The sequence below is a fragment of the Candoia aspera genome, chromosome 7, assembly GCF_035149785.1.
Source record: "Candoia aspera isolate rCanAsp1 chromosome 7, rCanAsp1.hap2, whole genome shotgun sequence".
Taxonomy (NCBI): Eukaryota; Metazoa; Chordata; class Lepidosauria; order Squamata; family Boidae; genus Candoia; species Candoia aspera.
The window spans coordinates 835,849-854,808 of NC_086159.1; the positions used below are offsets into that span (position 1 = coordinate 835,849).

The 18,960-nt window shown below is 59.1% G+C and overlaps 1 protein-coding gene across 2 annotated transcripts in view; it reads right to left on the reverse strand.

The window, feature by feature from the left end:
* Nucleotides 1-18,960, reverse strand: part of CHKB (choline kinase beta) — a 124,265-nt gene that overhangs the window by 26,180 nt on the left and 79,125 nt on the right. The window lies entirely within an intron of this gene.

Below are 18,960 nucleotides of genomic sequence, written 5' to 3' on the forward strand. Positions count from 1 at the left end.
TGTTCTGGTGCCCCCTCCCTGGGCATGGGGCCCGTCTGTCCTCCTCTGACCCCAGCAGGCCTCACCCAGCTCCGCCAACCTGCCTGCCTCCCCTGGACGCGGAGTGGAGATTTCCCCTGCTGCAATAGCAGCAGCCACCAGGCCCAATCCAAGGAGCGGCCTGTGCCCAGGAGGACCCCTGGGCAGACGGCTGCCAGTTTTCCTGGCCCACCGAAAGCAACACTCAAAGGGTCCTGCAGGGTTTGGTCTGCCTACAGGGAGGGCTATCCGGAGGGCACCTTATCTGGACCGCAAGGCCAGCAGGAGAGGCCTCCCTGGGGCTCCTGCCTACCAGCGCTTCCCAGAGGGGCCCTTTCCCACGTTGCTCCCACAGCAGCTGAGCAGGCTCTGTAGTTCTCGGGGCTGCTTTGGAAGCCTTTCCGGGCTGAATACATTTTTTCATGATTTTGACTTGTCTCTGTCAGATTTCGTGGCTGTTTGTTTATTTTTCTGGTTAGTCCCTTTGAGTAAACTCAGAGGAGAAGCCCAGGAACACCCCCCACCCACCATCCAGGCTACCAGATGCAGGGGCCACACTTTGCCCAAGCAGCCCAACCCGGCCATGGTCCTGCTGGCAGGATGGCCTGGCCACATGATTTCAGGAGGGAAGGGCTGGGTCTCACCTCACCCCCGCGCGAGCCAGCCTGGTGTCTGGTGGGAACCTGCTCCCATTTGAGGTTCATGGCACAAACCCCAGTTGACTTTCCCCCCATGTCTGCACCCCTCTGCCTGCTGGGCCGTTGCCACCCACGCGGTCATCCGGATCTCCTGACCACGGGATGCAGAGCGTGGCTCAATTACACGCCTCCCTTCCTTTCCGGCCAGGCTCCTCTCACAGGACTGCAATTTGCCCCCCGGCTGAGACTTCCTGGGGCCTGGCTGGAGAGTACAAGGGCTGGGGGGGGGGGGCCTGCCGCTGGGGGCCTCCCTCTACCAGGAAAGAGTTGGGGGGGGAACGCCTTGGTTCCCCAAAGGGCTGGGTCTTCGATTTCATGGCCAAGATGGAGGAGCACCAAGTAGAGCCAAGAGTGGCTGGGCTGGGGCTGGGGGGGCACAATCCAGGGGCAGAACATGGGGTGCACTTGCCAGAGCCTGGCCAGAGTGCAGGCCCAGCCAGTGGTGGTGGAGGAGAGAGGCAGGGGCTGCCCCACTGAGGGTTTCCTCAAAACAAGGTTTTCCAAATCCTGAGCTGGGGACGCCATCCCTGGCTGGTCTGCCCTGTTGGATCCTGGGAAGTGTAGTTCCACACAGAGCCACAGTAGCTGGAAAGAAGAGGGACCGTCCCCTGCACGCTCTGCTGTAAGGGCCCCACAACATTTTCACACGTGCTCTTGTGTGGAAGAACAGGTCGGAGGCTCACGCTGTGCCTTCCCCCCCCCCTGCAGCTGAAGGAGACGCTTTGGTGTTGGAGGTGGCACAGGCTGGGCAAATCTCCCCAGCGGAGGAGCTGCCACCCAGCCCGGCCTCACCCAAGAAGGGGCTCCTCTGCCTTTAGCAGGGTTCCCCTCTGCATGGGCCATGAAGATGAGCCAGAAGCTGGGCGAGGCAAGGCCGGGGGAAAAGGCCCGCGTGGCTGCAGCGCGGCCAAGGCTCCAGCTCGGAACTGCCTCTGTCCCCCGCCTCTCCGTGCAGGAGGGTCTTCTGCTGGGCTTGGAGAAGATGCCAGTCGGTGCAGCGAGGGGACTGGCTCACCCCGCAGCCTGACTTTGGCAGTGCCCCGCTGCTCAAACAGGGATCTATCCTATGTTGCACGTGCCTTTGGTCAAATTCCAGGGGGCCCTGCTTCTTTAAAGCACCCCACACCCCTCAGCAGGAAAAGGCAAGGCACTCTGACTATGCTCAGCTATCCCTGCTCCTCTGCTGGCCAGAAGCCTAGTCCTGCCGCTGACAGCAGTTTTGAGATCAAAGAATTGGTCCTGGGTTGCCTGGCTTAAGGCCATTCTTACCCTTTCCTTCCTGGGCTCTGGCACCGCCAACATCCAGACGCTGTCATTGTTAGGCAGTTGGGCGGGGGGCCATGCAGAGCCCTGTTTGCACCTGAATATTTTCCCCTCTGCAGCTCAAGGGGGGGGCGCTCGGGGTAGAGCACACGCCTCCTTCACCTGTGCTGTGATCCTGATCCAGACTTGGCACTCCTGAATGGCAGGTATCAAACTGCGCTACCCCCCGCCCGCCCAGTTGCTGAACTATTCCAGGCAGTTTGAGATGGCGCAGGTTCCTTTCGCTGGCTGAACCAAAAGCCCCCAGGTGGTGGCGGTAGCAGCTGCGTTTTGGACAGCATGGGGTGGGTGATCCGAGGGAGCTCCAGAGCCCATGACCCCTGATGACAGAGGAGCCTGTCCCACTGCACACCCCCGGGCACTCTCACCTCCGTAGAGTCCCAGGCCGAGTCCTGGTGTGGGCAGGCAGCTGTGCTGCAGCTCATCCTGGCTCACTGGGCTCCAAGACCAAGCTGGCCAACAACCCTGGAATGAGAGGGCACTGAAGCCCCCCCGCCCCAGGTCCCCGTCCTTGATCCTCAGCGCATCAAGGCAGTCTGGTGGCCTCTGAGGACAGTCCCAGGCCCTGCATCCAGGGGAGGCACTGTATGCTTGGGATGGGGCATGGAACCTGCCACCACCTTCTTCTAGCAGGGCATCCCCTTGCCCAGAGGGGCAGTCCAGAACCACGGGACCATGGCTTCCCCCAAGCCTGAAGGCCCTGGGGGCCTTCAAAAATGCAGGAACAGTTTCAGAACTGTTCACAACATGCCCCACCCAAAAGGAACCACCGAATCATCGCTATCATTCCACTGGAGGCCGTAGTTCCGGCCTGCTCCCCCCCACCTTGTCTGTGGGGGCTGCTGCTTCATCAGGTGATTGAGGCATCCCCCAAAAGCTGTAAATTATGCTAAAAAATCCAGGCCGCAGGTTTAGTAGTAGCCGATGAGGGAGGAGGCCTTGGGACTACAGTTTCCCTTCTATAAAGTTTGTTTTTTTATGTGAGAAAAACTCAAGTGCATCTCTTAATTAGGCCTTAAATGTCTCTTTGCTGAAAGTTGAAGATTTTATCATCCTGGTGGAACGGGATATAATATTTCATATTAACAGGAACGTGATTGCATCACTGCCCTTGGCATGGGACGGTGCGTTTGTGGTCGGGTTATCATACGTGCGTCCTACAAAAAGAGGCAACAATTAATTTAAATCTCTGGAAGAGAAGTAAATAAGTATGAATCCCCTCACCTTCCAACCAGAATAAATCTTTGGCCTATGCTAAAGAAGTACTTAACAAGGTTTATACTTCCAAGACAGCAGCACAAAAATACAATAATGAGCTGGGCTGGTGGGAAAAAAAAGGGGCTGTGGGTGGGAGAATGCAGCAGCTGCCAAGGAAGTCACCCAGAATCGCCAGAGCTGAGCTCAACTCCAGAGAGATTTTAAAAAATACCTGGTGATTTGCTGGAGCAGGGGGGGGGTGTGCTACTGTTAAGGTTGGGGTGCGGTTGTGCCATTACACTTCAACTGAAGGGAAAGGCCCAGCTGGAAAAGAAGGAAGAAAAAAGAATTAGAAGGGTTCCTTGATCAAGTGTGTGTGTGGGGGGGATCTTTTCTGAGCCGGTTGTTGCCAGGTGAGGTCCTGGATCACGTGGTCTGTGAAGGCGTCGGGGTGGGCTTGGGGTAGGAATCAAAGCTACATCCTTAAGCGGCCATGACCTTCCAAGATTGCCAAACTTTGCAAGAGTCAGGTATCCTCGCTGCAGCTCATGAATGCTCCTGCTTTTTAACCAGCCATGTTAGTCAGAAAAGGGATCAGCCGTCTCCCAATTTTTGGCTACTGTAGACTAACACGGCTCTCTTCCTACAATTCCACGTACCATATAAAAGGCAATTTTAAAACAGTACAAAGTGGTGGAGATGTTGGCAACGTCACAAGTGTGAACTTGCTTGGCCTCGATCCAAGCGGTGTTTCCTGGGGGGCTGCCAAATTGCACCTTCCAGGGGGTGGGTGGCTTTGCCAGGGCATGAAAGCTGATGGCAGGGTTTTCTTCCACAAAGTTAAGAACCAGCCACACGTTTGCAGCTCTGCTCATCCAGGGACTGCTGCATGGGCGGGTGTGTGTGTCTGTGTCCTTCCTGCCTGGGTGTCTCAAGATCACTGGGGTGTTTGCAGATTTAAGGCTGCTTTTGGCAGCCACGTTTGCAATAGTTTTGGGGAAGCTGCTGGATGCAGCTTCAGACGTGTGCTGTCAGATGCCCAGCATTGTCAGATCCATGGAAAGTGCACCTATTAAACCCTGGTTTATTTACTGTATTATATTCTTTCATTCTGTTTCCACGGTCTCTCTTGCGCTTGTTTATATATATATTAGCGCTCAATAAAAAGAACAGCCTGGGTGTTGGAGGAGGGCTGGGCTCCCTCGCCCAGGCTACCTTCAGCCACGGAGGTTCGCTCCCTCTCCCAGCCCAGTGTTCCTCATGGGGTTAAATCCAAGGGATCCATTCTCAGCCACTGCAGGGTGAAAAACAACAGGGAAAGAGGGCTAACCATTGAAAGCCCAGTGAATACCGGCCAGCAGTTCAAATGGTGGCCTTTGAGGTTGCCACCGTGAGGTCCTCCTGCTCCAGGTGCAGGGCTGCAACTGGGGGGGGAGCGGGGCATGTGCCCTGGGCACCACGCTGGGGCGGCACCAAAATGGGCATGAAATCTATCTTTGCCCTGGGTGACACAGACCCTAGTTGTGGGCCTGTCCAGGTGAGACCACAACTGGTCTCCTGGACACAGCTGCGTATCTCTGGCGGTAGCGGTGAGTCCGGGAGGATCCCCGTTCGCAGGCCTGGTCCTTGAGTGGCAACGCCACCTCCTCAAGAGGCAGTGCTGGGGCCAACTGGGTACGGGGTGCCCAAACAGTGACTCAGTCCTGCTGGGGTTCGACTCAGGCAGTTCTGCCTCCTCCGAATCCCACTGCCTGCACCGCGTCTCTTGAACAGCCCGGGGGCTGAACGACGGCTGGACATCATCCAGTAGCGCTGCTACTGCAGCCTGGATGATCTCAGGTAAATGTTAGAAAGCAGGGAAGAGAGAGAAACTTCTGCATTTGGGGGCCCTCTCAGTGGGCCCGCTGGCCCCTCGGAGGTCTCTGGCAGCACCAGGGGCATCTGCAGCGGGGGACGACCCAGCCCCAGCAAGGGCTGCGGGCACATCACCACCACCAGCTCCAAGCCAGAAGGAGGTCCTGCGCAGGGCCACAGATGTGGCCAGAGGTGTCCGTGAACACCTGGACCGAGGGGACACCAGCACCACCCAGCCCAGCCCAGCCCTGGGGTCTGAGTGGCAGCAGGCACCCAACCCAAGAAGGCCCCTTCCAAGGCTGAGGCCCCTCTCCACCCAGCAACTTGATGTCACCCAGGAGGAGCAAAGGCTCGAGAGGTGGTGGGAATCCAGCCACAGTGATTTTTAAAGGCCAGCTTGTGGCTTAGCCTGTTGGCCAGCCAACCTAGGTTATGTAATAAGCCACAGTAAAGCAGATCACACTTAGTGAATTCCCCTTTTTCAAGACGAATGGCACCCCCTGTCATGAGTCTGGATGGGAGCCCCCTGCTCGCCATCCTTACTCATAACACACACCCCCATGGACTTGGCACTGGGGCTCCTGCAGGGCCCCAAATTCAAGAGGACAGATCTCCCGGAGGGCAAGACCCCCCTCCCCAGACTAGGGCTTGTAATACACTCCAGGCCCACCGCTCATCCGCCAGAAGGTTATGAAGAAACATGGCCTCATCACCAGCTTGAGACCAAAGGCAGCATCAGTTTGGCTACAAGGACCCAGACGGGGGGCGCTAGACCAGGAGTGGAGATTGCTCTCCCTTCCCCTGACATGGCATGCCCAGGAGCCCTTGCCACATCCCCCAGTGCAGGCAGCCCAAAAGGTGGAGGATATGCAAGGCTCCGCTTCTGTCCATCAACTACTAACTCCACTCGGGAACTAATAGCGGATAAGACACCCCCAGAACAGTGTTTCTCAACCTTGGCAGCTTTAAGATGTGTGTACTTCAACTCCCAGAATTCCATGCCAAGCCAGGGGAAGGGAGAGCCAGGGAATTTTGGGAGTTGAAGTCCACGCATCTTAAAGCTTAAAATCTGGGTCCTGGTAGCCAGACTGATACTGTCTTTGGTCTCAAGCTGATGATGAGACCATGTTTCTTCATAACCTTCTGGCGGATGAGAGGTGGCCCCGGTGTGCATTACAAGCCCTAGATGTGCAAGGACCCAGCTGAAGTGTCAGCAAAGGCTAACTGGATGAAACCCCATCCAGGCTGAAGAAACGATGAGGGACATTTTCTGTTGTCCTGCCGATAAAAGGGCAAGGGATCCCAAGCAAAGTTCCTGGAGAAAAGGCAGGATGAAGAGTTCAGGGCTCACAGGAAAGGGTCTGGAGGCAGGGGCTCGCGAGAGAGGCAGGTGGCTCCCCTGGCTAAACCCAGGGATCCGCAGGAGGGAGCCTTTCCAGAGAGCAGAAAGTCTGGCAATCTCCTGGCCTCCCCACAGCAGGCTTCAGAATCTTCCTTTTGAGGCCAAAGCCCTCCCAGTTCCTCTGGGCTGCTTGGGGCGAGCTCAGGCGATCCCAGATTTGGAAGAGGCCCCTGAGGCCACCAGGTCCCACCCCTTGGCAGTGCAGGCCTTTCCGAACACAAGCCTTTCCACCAGAAGACTGTTCTGACCCTACTTGAACACCCCACCCCTCGTGGACTCCATTCCCAGATGGTTGGGAAGCTTTTCAATAGAATGAAAAGCCCGTGTGACATTTCCCACCCAGGGGAGAGTACAGTATTGTATTATATTGGCAAGTATACGAGCATAAACGTGGCTCTGGGTGGTGTACATGTGGGTGCCTGCTAAGGGGAGACCCTTTGGCTATGCAATGCCCTGGACCAGTGGCATTCAAGAGCCGCTCCCCAGCCATCCAGCTGATCCACTCAGGACCATTCCTGGGGTGCTGGGCGCCTGCTGACCCCTACTGGCCTGTCTGAAAATCTCAGCTTTCCCAGCAGAACTCCTGGCCTCTAGGCAGAAGCAAACTGGAAGAGGGGAGGGGGGGGGGCGAAGGGTGTGGAGGATCTGAGTTGGCCATGGCTGGTCAAAGGGATCTCAGATTGCGACCCCCCCTGACCGATTGTTCGGTGCAAGTCTGCATTCAGGCTGACCTTTGAAAGAGGCCTCCCTGCTTCAGCCTGTCTGGCAGGTGGGGAGGGGGCTCCTGCACTGGCCCCTCCCTTGGAAGAGTGGTGTGAGCCCCGTCTGCCCTCAGAAACAAAGTCAAGATGCATCTGTTTTGCCAGATCTTTAAAAACCAACCATTTTAGCACATGAGGTTTAACTGTCTTGTTTTTATGTACTGGTTTTCATTGCAGTGGGGGTGGGAGTGGCAGGGTCAAGCTGTTGTGTTTGGAAACTCAGGGCATAAATCCAGAGGTTGCTGAAAAACTGACCGGTGATGCCAGCAAAGCATCCCGGTGGGGCCTTCCTTTTCCCCAATGTCCAGGAGAGGCACCGCAAGAGCCTTGGGGCTGTGGGTTCCACCTGGCCTTCTCTTTCCCTTCCAAAGGCAGATGACCTCCATGGCCTCCAGGGAACTCTCCTCCCTCCCAATCCTTTCCCACCAATGGATTGATCTGCTCCATGGCTCGGGATGGGGAGGGGCACAGGCCCTTCTCAGGATGCCAACAAGGGCTGTCCAGGGCACCAGCCTGTTCTGGCTCTCCAGCCTGGAGCCTGAAGGTGGCAGCAGTTCCTCTACACACACACACACACACACACACACACACACACACACACACACACACACGTGCGCGCACGCCTTGAACAACTTGCCTGGGTAATTACCCCCCCAGGGACCACGGAGCCAGCAAAACAGCCTCGGGCCCCAGCAACCAGAGCGGTTGTTTGTGTAGCACCCTTGCAAGAAAGGTGGGAGGGGTGACCAAATTGCCCTCCTGCAAGATGTGGTTGCAAGGCCGCCCTTCTCTTGGGGATGCAGCTCTGAGTGTGGGCCTGCGCCAGCAGCAGCTGTGGGGCAGGCCAGGCCCAGAGACCTGACAGGGAGGCACTTCTGTCATCTCCTGGCAGAACTGCCTGGCAAGGGTTCCTTTGGCTTTGAAGCCAAGTTGGGGGCAGGGGGCATTAGGCAGGCCTCTGTCTCTTCCCGGCCCCTGACTGGCCTGGGATGGAATCTGGCCACTTAAGAAAACAAATAAAATAAAAATCTCTGGGGAGCCAGCACATCCCAGGAGGAGGAAATTTCAGGGTTTTGAGACAATATATACTTGGGAAATTTGGATGGCAAAAATCTCAAAGTTTGCCACATTTCAAATAACGAAATCCCCCGTCCCCACTCCAGCCCAGTCTGGAGACTGATAAAGGCTCCAAGGCTGCTGGTTCTTCTGGTGCCTTGCAGGCCATCCCAGTTCTCCCTTTGGGCCAAAGGCAGGAAGGGGAGGCACCCAGGCTAAAACCATTTGGGTCAGGAGTCCAGCCGAGGGGCCCAGAAGGACCCAGGGAATCCTTCCTGTTAAGAGACGCAACCCCCTCCAGCCCAAACTGGGAGAGGCTGGGAAGGCCAGCATGTTGGGCAGTTGCAGGCAGGACAGCAGAATGCCTTTCAGCTGCCTGCCCATTGATCAGGCCGCGGGGTGACTCAGCTTGACCAGAATGAGCTCCTGGCATCCACGGGGCCCCCCGATGACTCCCCAAGGCAGCCACAGATTTCCATTTCTATCCCACCTGGCTTGGGTACGTAGAAGAATGGGGAAACAGTGCCCCACCTCTGCTGACCTCCACCTCCATTTCTGCGATGAGCTTTCCTCCCACTAACACCAGCAGCCCGCTCGGCTGAGCCCTGTCGCCTTAGCCGGACCACAGCTTTAGAGATTAGCGGTCCCACGTCACCGCTCTGTCCTGAGGCAGAAATAGCCCAAGAGGAAGCAGCTTTGCAGGGCAAGGCTGGGCCACCAGAAGCTCAGAGAAAATGCTCGAGGGAGCGTGCCTGAGGTGAGGAGAGGGCAGGGCATGTGTGCAAGGACCAGCGTGCAAGCCTGCGAGTGCGTTCCCTGGGCAGGACAAGGACTGCCAGAGGTGGGGAACTGCAGGAGCCCAGCTGCTGCCCCCCTACCAGCTGGGCAATTTTGAGGGATCCTCGGTGTGGCAGGTCACTTCATCTGGGGGGCGGCCCTCGGTGCAGCACCCCTCTCCCACAAGCTGTTGTGTGTCTGCACACCTGCTTCTGGCCCTTGCTGGCGTTGTACTGCCTGACAGCTACAAAGTGGGTCGCAGAGATACACATCTTCAATGCCTCTCAGGGTTCTGAAAACAATGCTGAGATGTATTGAAGAATGACACTTTTAAGGCTACAGTGCCACCTCGCTGGCTGTGATCGGCATCTTACAGGGGCCCTGCCGTTTTACAGAGCACTTTGCCTGGGCAGATCAGCAATGCTAGACTGACTTTGTGAAAGGGCTTGCAGAAGCCCCCAGGCCACATTCGTGTCCTGTTCTTTCCCCTCCCCCCACGCAATGGTGACACTGCCCAGGCTACCACTTGCAAAGAACCAGGGCCAACTGCCCTTTCGCTCTCCAGCTAGGCCAGGTCAAGTCAGGTCAGGCTGGCGGGGAATTATGGCTGCTGATATGAGTTTGTGGTTTTGGCTGGAAGCAGGGACCATCCAGGCCTCTGAAGAGCTGGGGATGCCCCAGGAGAGGCGCAGCCCCTTCTCAGAGCACTATGGTCTCTCTCCGCAAAGCTGGGCCTACTTATGGGGCGGTCTGGGCAAGAGCAAAGTTGAGGGGCCTTAACTCAGCAGCTCTGCCCACTAGGGCTTGCATCCGAAGCATTGTTCTTCCCTTCCCTTTAGGTGTGTGAATGTGCAGCATGTCTGGATCTGGATAGGTTGAGCAATTGCTTCTGTGTGGATCTGAGGAGCCCCCACTGCCAAGGCATTTCAAAGTCTCCATGAGGCCTGGCATTGCTAACCTCTGACTAGCAGCACAGCATGAGCGCAGGAGGGGCACTCCGCCCGCCCAGGGCCGCAGGAGCTTCCCATTCAGCACGTTTCACATTTCTGTCCCAGCCATCGCTCCCTGGCAGGGCCAGCCACATCAGGGCAAGGTCTCTGTCCCCACCCTCGAAGCCCTCCCGCAGCTGGGCTTCTGGGTCAAAGGGCTGGCAGCTGCACACCCTCCACAGTTTGGGTGCCATGGCCCAAAGGCCAGCCACCCAGGGCCAGCCAGGTACACCACCCGCTTTGGGCTTTGGATCGGTGTGGCTTGACGACAGGGTGTTTGGAGGAGAACAGCATCAAATGCCTGTCCTCCTCTTCGGAACGGACACACTCGCAGCTAGAGAAGCACAGAAGGGCTACGACTGCGTGCCTTTGGGGGGCTGGAGAGCAAGCCATGCTTGGGGCACGAGCATCTGGGGCTGCATCTGGGAGTGAGGACGAGGCTGCCTGAGCCTCTGCCTTCCTGGGGCCGGATCCCAAAGGCCTCTGGCTGGCTCTGTTGGAAGGAGGCCGGGCTAGACCAGAGGCCCCTCCTGGTATATCTATGTGCCAGAATAAGTCAGTTTGTTTTTAACTTGTCACCAGACTTGGCCTTTTTTATTGCAGCCAATTCCAATGGAACCCCCCCCCCCTCTTTTTTTTGCACAAGTGGAAAATGTGGGAATTCCAAGATAAAAAATAATCTTTTTTTTTTCTTTTTGGTCACCAAAGTTCTATGAAACCAAAGTGCCTGAATGCTCCCTATCTGTCCTAGGGTTAAATCCCACATCCCCATCCTGTCTGAGAGCACAACCCAACACATCTGCTCTTGAGCTTATTTTCAGGGGGAGCAAAGTGATTTATATCAGATGTTATTTAAATGCACCATCAACCCTGTTTGTTTAATGGTGATTGTGCTGTTTTCCATGGAGGTCCCCCCAATTCAGCCTTCACTGGACTGCAGAAAAGGAGGACCAGGCACTCCCCCCAAACTGGCTCCTGATCCACACTGGTCCGTGACTAATCCTCCTCCACATCGCAATATAGCCACCCGCTTGGGTAGATTCTTGGCAGCCTGCAAATACAAACGATGCGCCTTGCGTTTAGGCTGTTGGTTTCTTTGATCAGCTGTCAGTCCAGCCTGAAAGGACAACTTAGCCCAAACTTCTGCTGCAAACAAAACCAGCGAAGGGTTCACCGATGGCCAGGATTTTGATCCTGCCCCATTGAACAGGTTCAAGGCAGGCCATGGCCCTTTGCTGATCAGGAGGGGGAATGGGCCAAGTTCACTGCATTGCTCGGGTGCTGGCGGGCCCTTGGCCTCTGCCCCGTGGCTAACGGGCTTCCCTGTCCCGTTGGCCTCCCGGGTCAATGGCAGCTGCAAGGAAGGAGGCTTCCAAGTGTGGGGCCTGCAGAGGGGCTTCGAGGGGAAGAACCAGCCTCTGGATGGCAGTGGCAGGCACAGAGGCTCCGAGCACACCTGCTCGCGTGATGGCTGGGCTCTCACAACAGAGTAAATCCCAAGTCCAGCTAACAGAGCACCCTTGCTGCATCCAGGTAACCTGCCAAGCCAAACAAAGCAGACGGTACTCTGCTGCAAACAACCAAGACTATTTCTGCCTGGACTCACACGTTGCCTGAACCAGCCTGGCTTCTGGGTCTCACAGCTCCCACCAGTGATCTTTCCCTCAGCCCTGGTTTTTGTACCCCAGACCTGGCCACTTCATGCCTCTGAGCCACCCATGCAAGCTGATGACAGGCCTGGTGGTGGGTGGACACCATTCTTGCTGCTACAACAGATTCCCAAACCAGTGGCTTGAGGTTTGAGATTCCTTTTATTCCTGTGATTCCTCCAACCCACTTCTTGGTTCCCCACATCAGCCAGCTGCTTTCCTCTAAGGATCCCAGGCATAACCCAGGCATGAGCAAAGCAGCTCCTCTGAGTCGTCCAGGCAGAAAAGAGCGCTGAGGGCCTGACCTCCCCGACATCCAGGCCTGCTGGAGCTTCCACACAACTGCCCCCTCCAGGCATGGGGGCTGCACTGCCCCTTCCTGACTAGTCTGCACAATTTCTGCGCCACCCCTAATGGGGTGAGGGTGGCGGTCATATCAGTTCAGCCATGTAAAGGCCATCACAAAGGCCATGGAAACTGCTGGTGCTCCTCAGGAGAGTGAAATCTGCACTCAGCAATGATGGAACAGCATAATTTAATCTCAGGGTGGGGAGGCGGTGGGGAGGAAGTGCCTCCTCTCTTGCCCAAAGCTCATGAAGTGCGGAGGGAGATGCCTGAGAGCAGCCAGCCTCTCCAGGGTGGTCCCTGCTGAGCCTTTGGCCACTTACATCTCCTCTGAATCCAATGTGGTGGCTTTGCTTCTGGCTTCGGGTCCTGCGTGCCCACAGTCAGTGTGGCTTGCAAAGCCTGGTTTGTGGGTTAGCGTTTTACAGACACAGCTTGCTCAGTAAATCATGGCTAAAACACAACCTTCACATACCAACTGACCTGGTGGTCAAACTGGGTTCCTGCAGGAGTGTAGCCCTGCTCTCTTAGCTTTAGTGCTGAACCTATAGGAGGGGAATAATTCTGCCTCCCTCGCAACTGGCTGCTCAAATATAAACGGTAGGAACAGCCACATTGGGACAAATGGGGGGGGGATCTCTCTCGCTTCCTGGGGTGGGGGGAGACAAGGGATTCCCTTGGAGAAGGCTGGGAGCAGGGGAAGGGAGCAGCCACCCCCTCAGCTGTTACAGCAGCCGATATTCAGATAGACTGCTCCCCAAGATGGGTTCGATTTGCATGCAGAATTCAATCTCACGTCAAGCTCGAATACCTAGGTAACTCAGAAAATGACCCTACAGGGCAGCTGCGCTCCCAGCCCAGCGGATGCCCGAGATCTGCGGCAGAGACTGTCCAGTCCCGCAAGCGCGAGCAGGCGAGGATGCCACGCCAGCCTGGGAGAACCAGCGGGCTTCTTCGAGCCCGAAGCCCACCCCGCAGGGCTGGCTGCGCAAGCGCGGGCCGGGTATCTGCGGGGCAGCTGGGGGGCTACCGCTGCTTTCAGCATCACCAGCGCCCAGTTCGCCCCGCTCCGCCTGCAGCGAGCCGGGCCTCCTGGCAGCCAGCGGGCCGCTCCGACGAGCGGCGCAGAAACCCCGGGAGACCGGTCGCGCGCGCTGCATCCCCGCGCCCCTCGGCCGGGGACGGCGTGCCTTGGAGGGCGCCCCGAGGCAGGGCCGCAACTGGGGGGGTACCAAAATGAGCGCTGGGGGGGGTGCCAAATGGGTTTGGAATCCATGTTTGCCCCGGGTGACACAGACCCGAGTTGCGGCCCTGCCCCGAGGACCACCCCGCGCGCTCTCGGCTGCGCTCACCTCTCGGGTTCCAGGCCGGCCTGCAGGAGCCGGGCGTTGTACCTCTGCGCCGCCGTCCTGTGCCCGGTGTGGAGCGGCGCGGTGCCGCCGGAGTCGAGCCCCGGCGTCCGCGGGCTGGCCGGGGCCGGCTCCTGCACGGGGCCCACGATCAAGCTGTAATTGTAGGGCGCCATCGCCGCCTGCCCGTCCATGGCCACAGCCACCTCGACGGCTCCCCGTAGCCCCAGGCGGCGCGCTGGCGGCGGGGGAGACGAGCTCCGGCAGGCGTGGCGCTGGGCGGGAACTCTCAGGGCGCGACCGGGAGGCTTTCCGCGTCCTCGCCCAACCCCGCCCCAGCGGTCCACTCGCCCGGCTGGGGAAGGAGCGAGGACGGCTGCGAGGCTAAGCGCGCCCCGGCGGTAGGGCAGCCCTGGCGACCCGGCCAGCCCGGCCCTCCCCCGCGCGACGAGTCCCGCATGGGGCTAACCAAGCGGCCCTCCGGACATGGGCAGAGTGCGATTTCTCTCCCCCTGTGAGCTAGAGCGCAGGTTTCCACTGGAAGCTGTGCCTTGCCTGGAAACCCCGAATGGGGCTGCGAGCGACTCCGTCCCTAGCCAGTGGGCGCCCCCGCGGTTTGGAAGCAGCGATGAATGCTGTTTTATGGCCCTATTGCTATCTTACTACACCGCGGATGTTCTACTGTTTGTATGCCGCCAAGAGTCCCAGGATTGCGGCGCTCTGAAGGTCTAATCAAGGCACGAGTAAATCTCCCGATCAGGCAACGGAGCTGCCTCGGGTTCAGACCCCGGGATCTCGCCTCCGGCCCGCCGCCCTCCAGAGGCCGAAGGGACGGCCGCTGTCCCGCCTGGCTCGAGGGGATGCTCTTGCCACATTTCTCAGAGAGGCCGCCAAGGTCAAACTGCGCCTTGTGGGCCTGCCCCCGGCTCCTCCCGGGCGGGCAGCAGGGGCCATCGGGGTCGCGGAGCGTGTGGCCCTGCCCGCGTCCCCCTTTCGCCCCGAAGCTTCCGAGCACCCCGTGCCCCACCCCGCACTTCCAGGGCTGGCCGGGGAAGGGCGAGGCTGAAGAGTGTGTTTCGCTTCCTTTGGTTTTGCTCTGTCACGAATTGTTTCCTCAGCGATGTAAAGAAACACGTGGCGTGAAATGCCAAAAAGGTGTGCAGCCTGGCCCAGGCGCACTCGTGTAACCCCCACCCCGAAAGACAAGAGGAGGGACTGTGGAAAGGTTTTAAAGGTCCATTGGAGATAATATCATGCCCACAGCCCAGGCGCAGAGGGCGGCTGCTGGCTCTCTGCCACTCCACAATGAAGCGGCTGACTTTTCCTCAGGCCCACCCCCCACCCCCCTTTAGAGAGGAGCCCTCATGGCCATCTGCCTTCCGTGTCCTGTGTTTCTTAGATGTGCTGGGGATGGTGGCAGTTGTAGTCCCCTCCACCTGGAGGGTGCCACTTTGGAAAGACCAAGTGAGAACAGCTCCTAAACCCCAAACACCACCCCTCCCCCAGATGATCCTCAGAGCAGGAAGGCTTCTTGGCCAGGCTGCTGCAGGTTCCACACTGTGCATGTCTGTGCATATGTGTGTGTGTGGCAAACACGTTTGTCCTCTCCTGAACCTGCGTTCCAGGAAACGGTTCACAGCCAAAAGATTGGATCTGTTTTTTAAGCCCCAACTCCCTGCCCAAGGCAAGGGTAGCCAAGAGCCTGGCCATGACCAGATGGCAGAGGGGAGTCACGGCTGCGTTCATTTCCACATTGCTGGTCCTCTGCTGGGCCTGGCAGGTGGTATGGGTTAGGCAAGGTGGCCTTTCTCTGGCTGAAAGAAACTCTGAAACTCAACTGGAGCCCCATTCTTATCCCCTGAGTGAAGAGCATTGGCCAGGGCCCTGCCCTGCCTGGCAAAAGAAGGGGTGAAGCCAAGGGCCAATAGTCCTGAGCTGCCCCCCTCTAACTCAGCAGCCCACTTGGTCAGAGGGCTCCCCGGACCAGCAATGCAGAACCTCCCACCTGCAATGGGAGATGATCGACAGCAGGTGGCAGGCCTGAGATGGCCTTGGCAGTTCTCAGAAAGTTAAGCAGGTCTTGATCTGGTCTGTCCCCCAAGGAAGCAGAATGTGGCCTGTGGGCCTGCTTGGGCACCAGCCTCTGGGAGCCTCTGCTGCTCCCAAGGGGTTTCGGCTCAAGTCAGCCCTGAGGCCGAGATCCCGGTGCTGGAGCGATCTTCCATGAGAAACATTAAGCATGAAATAACCCCTCGGGTGTAGAAAGCTAGCACATTGTGCTTCCCACCTGGCCCTCTCCCTTGATTATCCTTTTCTATGGAAGAACCAGAGAGGCGCACTGAGGCTTCCTGTGCCCAACAGCTGTTTTGTTCACCACCAAGTAAGCAGGGCAGGGCAGGGCAGGGCAGGGCAGGCTGGCCCCTGAACCTGCACTCTGGGGGAAAGGGGCTAAGGCCTCCTGCTGGAGCCCGCCCATGGCCCCTTTGGGTTCCTGGGCCACCTGACTTTCCCATGGCTTTAGGTCAGCCAGCCCCCTTCCCAAAGAGGGCCTAGCCAGTGCTGGCGGGCCGGGCGGATGTTTGCCTCAAGGGCCTTTCCCTGCCTGTGCCAAGAGCTGCACTCGGTGCCCAGCAGAGCTGCCCAGAGTGGTGCGTTTCCTCCCTCCTCAAGGAGGTGATGGCTCATGGAGCAGCACTGGAGAACGACGCCAGAGGCCCATTTGATCCTGAGGAAACTTTTTTGTTCTGCTGTCCAGGCAGGAAGGGAGGAGGAGGAGGAGGAAAGGGCTTCATCTGACCAACGGACAGAACAGGAGCCTGGAAAGGGAGGGGCTGTTTGTGCCCGGTGAAAATGGCGAACATGGCAGCAGTTCCAGCTGGTGATTTCTATCAAGCAGCTCAATCCCCTCCAGAGCTGTTGGAGGATGATTCCCATCCTGCTCCCCAGTCCGAGGCCTGAAGGGCAGCGTATCACGAGCCTCTGTCCCTGCAAGGGAGGGACCACCCCCACCATCACCTGAGTCTCCCTCCGACCACCGTGGGGGGCATGGCCAACTGGCAGAGGAGGAGGGCCGTTTCATGGGTGCAAGCAGTTCCATGTGATTAACCTGACAAGTCTTGACGCTGGCCGACTGTGCTCCGACCTACAGAATGGGGAGCCTCCTAGGAAAAGTTGCAGAAGCAACCCCCACTTGGGTGCCCAGATGAACCAAAACAGCTTTTGCTCTTGGGAAGGTGCGGGGGGCAGGGGACCTGCAGGCTTGAGTGGGCTCCTGCCTCCCGTGTGAACACAGCCCTTGCACCTTCTTAACTTGGGCTATTGCTGGCCCGTTGGGGCAGGAGAGGATGTTCGCCCGGGCTCCATCCAGATTTGGGGGGGGGGGGAACCTGGGGAGACTCAGTGAGAGGAAACTGCCAGTTGGGGTGCTGGGTGAGTCTAACTGCCAGCAGAAGGCTTAACCCGGTGTTTGCCTGCCTGCTGGGGGCCTCCTTTCTCTTGCCCACAGCACCACCCAGGGAAGCCCCTGCCAAGTCAGAAGGGGCCCCCTCCCGGTGGGATAGGGGAGCCACAGTCCAAGACCCCTCTCAGCAGGTGGCCCCACCTGCCTGACTGTGGGCTTGGTCAGTACTTGGAAGGGAGGCCACCCAGAAATCCTGTTCCTAGGGCAACCAGAGAAGCTGGAAAAAGACCCTGGAAGAGGAGGCACCGAAGAGCCTCCACACTGCCCAAAGCAGCATCTCACCCAGGCCTGGCTTGAGACGGCCGACTGCCGGCCCCCGGCCCACCTGACTTGGCAGGCCGCGCGGCACCGGAGCAGCCTCCCGGCTACAACTCAGGCGTCAGCGCGGCTTCCGAGGTTGGTTCACATCGCTGCTCCCGCCTGAGGCCCCGGGACCAACGGGGACCTTCCCGATCAGAACCGCGCAGAGGAATGGGAGCCCCGCTTTGAGGCCGGCGGTGCGGGAGGGTGGCTGGGGACCCCCGGCGGCGACCGTGACCCCTTCCCCAGGCGCAGAGAGGGGAGGGGCTGCTCCTGGGCGGGGCGAAAGGAGGAGGGACCCCGGGGGGGGCGCGACGTCACCGCTGAGGCCCCTCAGCTGGGCGGGGCGGGCTCCGTTTCCTGCCGCTCCTCAGACGAGCGAGGCGCCCGAGAGCTGCGGGGGTTCCGCGCCTCGGACCGGTTGCGAGGAGGGGAGGCTGGAGCGCCGCGCTTGGCCTGCCCGGGAAGGAGGCACGGGGGCGGCCGTGCTCGCTCCTTGTTTGCGGGGAGGATGGGAAACAGGTGGGCGGCAGGCTCCCGAGCTCTCTTCCGTGCGGGGAAGAAAATCCGGGCCAACCGGGTCCGGAGGGGTCGCTGCCGGCCAGGTTTGGCCCGCGGGGGGGGGAGTGGGGGGCAAGCCGGGTCCCCTCTCGCCGTCGGCCTGGTTCACGCGCCTCCGTTCCCCCGTCCCAGGCGGGGTCCGGCGCAACAAGGCGTCCCTGGGGCCGGGTCACAGCCGGGCACTGCGGGGGCTTGGGGGGCTGAGGCGGGAAGCCCACTCCCTCGGGGAGGACCCGCCGGTGGCCTGGAAGACTCAAAGCGGGCGCGGGTGACGGAATACCCTGAGAGGCATTTCGGCTCGTTTGGGGAGGGGGAATTTCTTGGCAAGCTGCGTGGAGGCGCTTTTCTGGAAGCAAGGACCTTGGCTGCCCCTTAACCAACCGTGCGGGTGCGGGGGGGGGGGAACAGACCCACCACTCCCTGGAGGAAACAGGTCGAAAGCTGCCTCCGAGGAGGGAGGTGGCGGTTCCCACGCAAACCTCGTGACACTCCGGTCCCCGCAGGAGCCAGAGAGCCCCGCCGTGCGGTAGCGGTGAGGGTGAAGCTGTATCTCCTGGGCCCGCCGCTCTCCTTCCTCTCGGCTTGCTTCGGCCTGAGGGCCTTCCTGACGACTTGCTGCCCCAGCCGGGGCTGGAGCTTTTCCTCCCGGCCCCTGGATGGAATCCCAGGGCAGCCCCCGGCTCCCGCAAGGCCCCGGACCTACAAAACCCTACAAGGCCGCTGGCCGCGACCACCGGCTCCTGGCTGCCCACCCTTCTCCTCCCCTCCCCCGCCGTGACCAGCAGGTTTCACCCCACGGCCTGGACGTGGCGGGGCGGGGTCTGGCTGGTCAAAGGAGCAGCGACCGACCACTGAGCCTCGGGAGGGAGGGAGGGTCTGCCTGCCGCTGATCTGGGAAGGGGTCCTGCGTGGAGAAGGGGGGAACCCCGCTCTTGACGTGCGTTGCTGCGGAGTATGAAGACTGCAGACTAGCAGCGCACACAAGCGGGTGCAGGCTCGCTCTCTCTTGTGACACCAAGGCCTTGTCTGCAGTCTCTGTGGGTTATGTGAATGGGCCACCGTAGGGAGACAGGATAGAAGCCTGGCTCTGGGTCAAGATATGAGGAAACACGTGAGCGCCGTGCTTGCCAGCCTTGGCAGCCTGAAGGTGCCTGGACTTCAACTGCTAACATTCCCCAGCCAGCCTGGGTTTCTCCTGACATTTAGGAGATAAGTTAAAAC